Source organism: Cervus elaphus, chromosome 13 (assembly GCF_910594005.1).
Source record: "Cervus elaphus chromosome 13, mCerEla1.1, whole genome shotgun sequence".
Lineage (NCBI taxonomy): Eukaryota > Metazoa > Chordata > Mammalia > Artiodactyla > Cervidae > Cervus > Cervus elaphus.
The window spans coordinates 36,728,454-36,734,339 of record NC_057827.1 but is presented as its reverse complement, the minus strand read 5'-3'; the positions used below and the strand labels follow the sequence as shown (position 1 = coordinate 36,734,339).

The 5,886-nt window shown below is 40.9% G+C and overlaps 1 pseudogene; it reads left to right on the top strand.

The window, feature by feature from the left end:
* The first annotated feature begins 636 nt into the window (after positions 1-636).
* On the top strand, positions 637-2,906 carry LOC122706401 (annotated as a pseudogene).
* The last annotated feature ends 2,980 nt before the right edge of the window (positions 2,907-5,886 follow it).

The following is a 5,886-nucleotide window of genomic DNA, read 5'->3' as shown; positions in this document are numbered from 1 at the left end:
GGGGATTTAGCTGAAGGTCCACTTTTCCCTATACCCAAATAGGGAGGAATAAGCAGAGACTGTGAATTTGACATAAAATGAGACCCTATGCAAATGACAAATGACATGCAAAAAGATGCAAATAAATGAAGACAGTAGTGAGGGCCCTAGTGCTCTGGGTAGACATGGAATACTGGCTTCCTCTGGTTGGATGGTTGTTCTAAGAAAGCTGCCCCATCCTCCTCCTAGGGTCTTCCACATGGCCCCTCTGGCTGAGAAACTTAGGCCCAAAGACTATTCTTGCTTTCCTGTTCCCTCTTCCAGTCATTTGCAGAGACCCCTGTGGCCCATTGGGAGCCATTAAGACTTGGATTCCAGGCTCCCGCCACTTCCTTGCCACTCTGCTGTCCCTGCTGTGTGCGCCCTGGGGCTGGAATATGGCACTGGATTCAGTGCACTATGGAGTCAGGACAACAGGGCTTGGTGGATAATTCTATGGCACCTCCTGATCCTTCAAGGTCTGTCCACTTCTCTTACACAGCCCCCATCCCCACCCCCATGCCATATGTTCAACTTTTCTCTTCCTCACAATAGTATAAACAACAATAGTTTGCAGGGACTAGACATCAGGCAAAACAAGGTTATGATCTTTGACAGATGGAGGACACACAAAGTGAGCCCCATATTTAACCAACTTTCTTCCTGAGGCCATTTTCCAAACTGAGATGCAGCGAGCTAGACCAAACAGGAGGTGACATCTCAAAAAAAGGTTTTAAAATAAGTAAGGATAATACGTTAAAGAGAATAGAGCAAAAGATGGACAAAATGGGTGAAAGCTTGAGTATTTAAAGAGAAAACTTGAATCTATAAGAACGAAAAAAATTGGTGTTATAGATTGCAAAATATCTGAAATTAAGAACTCACTGAATGGGTCTAACAGGACACTGTATACAGCAGAAGACAAGATTAGTGACCAATCAATAGATATTATCTGGGTTGAAGCATAGGGTGAAAAAGAATTGAGGAATAAACAGAGCTGAGCATAAGAGATATGTAGGACATGCTCAAATATTTGAATAAATAATGACTGAGAATTTCCTAAATATGATGAAAGGCATCAAGCCACAGATTAATGAATATCAATGAGGATTGAGACACTGCCATTTTTGTTGCTCAAATGTGGAGTGAGAGGCTGAGAGTGGGAGACACTATCTGCTTCCATCCTTCACAATCTGGTGTACCAGGCAAAGCTGGCTGAGCAGGCTGAGCAATGTGATGAAATGGTGAAATCAGTGAAGAAAGTAGCAGGGATGGATGTGGAGTTGACAGTTGAAGGAAGAAACCTCCTATCTGTGCATATAAAAATTTGATTAGAACTAGAAGAGCTTCCTGGAGAATAATCAGCAACGAAGAAGAAAACAAGGGAGGAGAAGGCAAACTAAAAATGATTTGGGAATATCGGCAAATGGTTGAGACTGAGCTACAGTTAATCTGTTGTGACATTCTGGGTGTACTGGACAAACACCTCATTCCACCCCTAACATTGGCTGAGTCCAAGCTCTTCTATTATAAAATGAAAGGGGACTACCACAGGTATCTGGCTGAATTTGCCACAAGAAATGACAGGAAGGAGGCTGTGGAGAACAGCTTGATGGCTTATAAAGCTGCTAGTGCTATTGCAATGACAGAACTTGCATCGGCACATCCCATTCACTTAGGTCTTGCTCTCAGTTTTTCCATATTCTACTATGAAATTCTTAATTCCCCTGAGCATACCTGCAGGTTGACAAAAGCAGCTTTTAATGATGCAGTTGCAGAACTGGCCACACTGAGTGAGGAAAGCTATCAGGACGCTACACCTATCACACGGGTGTTAGTGATAATCTGACACTATGGACTTCAGACATGCAGGGTGATGGTGAAGAGCAGAATAAAGAAGCACTGCAGGATGTGGAAGATGATAATCAGTGACACATAAAAGCCAACATGAGAAACCATCTCTGACCACCCCAGACATTCCCATCCCATCTTGGAAATTCCCCCATTATTACTAAGAACCACCAAATCTGACTTTTACATATGGCCTCAGACTTTAGTTCATGCCCTGTTGGTTTTTTTTTTTTTTTTTAATGGTTTTCTGAAGTTCTTAAAGGCAAGAGTGAATTTCTGTGGATTTTACTGGTCCCAGCTTTTAGGATCTTTAAGAACACTAACAGGACTGCATAGAGGCTTTTTCAGCATTACTGTATTGTCTCCTGCAGATGCAGCAAGATCACCATTAGCAATGGAAATTACATTCAAAAGCTATTAGAATTTTATGTGATGCAAGCATCTAAGAGAAAGGTTAATCACACTACTGAGGTGTATGTAGTATCATTTTCCCTTTTTCTAATTCTTTAAATTGAGTTTTAAACCAATGTTTAAAATTAATTGGATCTTAGCTTGAGGTGGTTAAAGGTTGTTTGGGGAGTTTTTTGTAATGGTTTTGCTATTAAAAACTGTTTCTGTTGAAATGTTGAAAAGCATGATGCTCGTAACAGTTTAACAGTTGTGGCTGCTCATTCTTGCCCACTTTTACTCTTCCTCTGAAGCAGGTTAGCATTGAAGGTGTTATGGAAAAGCCAGAATGCATGTTCAATTCTTTGTTTCTTCTCCTTCCTTCTCCCACTGGGTCCCAGCCCTTCCCTCCTTTGCTCCTTCAGCCTCTTTATTCAGTATGTGTAGCTTGAAGCTAATTTGTACTACTGGATATATGACTTGAGCCATAGATACAGGATCTGTATTGTTCTTACTGAAAAACAGCATAGATTAACATTAAACTGAAATAAAAGAAACCCAAATAAAACAAACCTAATTTTAAATAAAACAAACAAAGCTAAACCTAAATAAAACAAACTCCAAATATTATAAGTATAAAGAAAACTATACCTAGGCCCATAAAAAATCTTAAAAACAACCATATTTTTAAAAATTAATTTGTTTTTCGCTACACTGGGTCCTCACTGAGGCACATTAGCTCTTTGTTAAAGTGATCATATTTTTAAAGAGTGAGAGTTAGTAACCAGTTAACAATACATTTGATGGCTAACTATGGAAGTCAGAAGACAATGAAATGACATCTTTAAAGTGCTAAAGAAAAAACCCTACCAATCTAGAATTCTATGCCCAGAAAAATATCCTTCAGAAATGAAGGGGAAATAAATGTGTTCAAAATTTTGTCAAGTGGACAAAAATTCAAAGAAATGGTTTGTCACTAGTACACATTGGCAATACAGGAAATTTTTATGGGAATTCTTCAGGATGAAGGAAAATGATCCCTGAGTGAACTGCAGGAAGGAATAAAGGCATAGCAAAAGATTAAAATGAATATAATTATAAATGAATATTTACTAAAATAACAATAGGGAATTCCCTGGCAGTCCCATAGTTAGGACTCCACATTCTCACTTGCCAAGGGCCAAGATTCAATCCCTGGTCAGAGAACTAAGATTCCACACTCACATGGTCAATAAATTAACCAATTAATTAAAGAAAAACCCAACTTAAAGCTAACAATAATATCATAAAAATTTTTTAAAGTTTTTATTGGAGATGATTTACCTTGTTGTACAGCAGAAATGAACACAGCATTGTAAAGCAGTTAATCTCTACCCCCTATTCAACTGCTCTAGGTCATCACAGAGCACCACGCCAAGCTCCCTATGCTGTATAGCGGCTTCCCACTAGCTATCTATTTTACATACGGTAGTGCATATGTCTCATAAGATTTTTAACATAAAAGTAAATCCATGTCAGTATATAAAAATACAAATATATATTTAAATATATAAATAAAATTACACACACACACACACACACAAACACACACACACACACACACACACACACACATGGGCTTCCCTGGTGGCTCAGATGGTAAAGAATCTGTCTGCAATGCAGGAGACCTGGGTTCAGTCCCTGGGTTGAGAAGATCCCCTGGAGAAGGGAATGGTTACCCACTCCAATATTCTGGCCTGGAGAATTCCATGGACAGAGGAGCCTGGCAAGCTAGAGATCCATGGGATCTCAAAGAGTCAGACATGACTGAGCGACTTTCACAACACAGCCTAAATTTGGAGGCTTCCCTTGTGGCTGAAATGGTAAAGAGTCCACTTGCTTGCAATGCAGGAGACCCGGGTTCAATCCTTGGGTCAGGAAGATCCCCTGGAGGTGGGCATGGCAATCCATTCCAGTATTCTTGCATGGAGAATCCCATGGACAGAGTGTGTGTACATATATATATATATATATATATATATATATACATATCAGCACCAAAGATGGGAGTTAGCTCTTCTAAGGTATTTGCATTAAGTACTAACTGTGAAAGGACTAATTTATAGTAAACTGACATAATCTCTAGGATGACCACTAATATCATAATAAAATAAAAAGCAATTAAAAAGCTAGGAGTAGAGCAAAATGAAATAATAAAAAATTTTAAAAAGTTGATTAACTCAAAGGAAAGTGAAAAAGGAGGACTAAAAGTACAAAGGATAAATAGAAAGCAAATAGCAAGGTAAATCCAACTGTGCCAGTAGTTATAATTAATGTGAATAGTATAAATATGTCAATTACAAGACAAAGATTATCAGACTAAATAAAAACCAAAATCTAACCCTGCTGTTTATAAAAAGCTCACTTTAAATAGAAAGACACAGGAAGGTGAAAGCTAAAGGCTACAAAGTGATGTCATATAACTAACCCCCGAAAAGCTGATATGGACACATGAACATTAGAAATTTTTAAGTTAAAAAGTATTGTAAGAGAAAAAGAAGACTATTTCATAATAACCAAATTCCTAAGGTACTATCCATTTGGTCCAACTTATATAGCCAGACCGGGAGCTTCCCAGGTGGCACAGTGGTGAAGAACCCACCTGCCAATGCAGGAGATGCAAGAGATGCAGTTGATCCCTAGCCTGGGAAGATGCCCTGGAGTAGAAAATGGCAACCCACTCCATCATTCTTGCCTGGAGAATCCCACGAACAGAAGAACCTGTCAGGCTACAGTCCGTGGAGTCGTGCAGAGAGTCAGATGTGACTGAACTACTGAGCACGCACACATATACAGCCAGACCAGGTTATAAATCACTAGCTGTGAACTGGCTGCCCTTGCCCATCCCCAGGATGTACTGGGGCTTATGAGAGCTGCCCTTTCAGCAGCTCCAAGGGGGGAAGGTGTGGGTCAGGTTTGCTCCTGACCTCTCCGTGTTTAATATTCAAAAGGGTACCCAGGTGTGACTGACCAGGCCTCCCTCACCCTGGGCAGGCACTCACTTACTGAGATCTCAGCCTGAATCTGGGGTGTACAACACTCCAAGCTTGACTTTGAAATGTAGTCTTGCCAGGATTCCCATTCCAGGACCTGTGGCCTTATACTGGAGGTTGACAGCCCCTGAAAAATCCTATCTTGTTTGGCCTTAGCCACTGTTCCCATGGACAGTGACTCTGCAGGCTCCTGACTATGGCTCAGCCACTTCCCTCACCCCAGTGGACAGGCAGGCCTTTGTTGCCCACTTTTGGGCAGGCTGCATAGGGCAGGACCCACAGCTCCCCAACAGGGCTTGACCGGCCTTAGCCACACCTTTTGCCTGCCTGCCTAGTCCCTATCCCTGCTCACCTGGGCAGGTTCTGACCCACTTCAGATGATGACCTGGGCTAGTTTTGGTAGGGACATGTCAACTTGTCCCCAGTATTCTCTCAAGTGACATTATCTATCCTGTTGGAGTCTTATGTTCTCTGTCAGATTTTATTAGTGGTGGCAGGTGAGTGGCACATGATGATTGTGATAAATGATATTAATTAGTTTTAACCTCATTCAAGGTGCCGTGGGCTTGAAGAGTATGAGCTCGGCAGACAGGCCTGG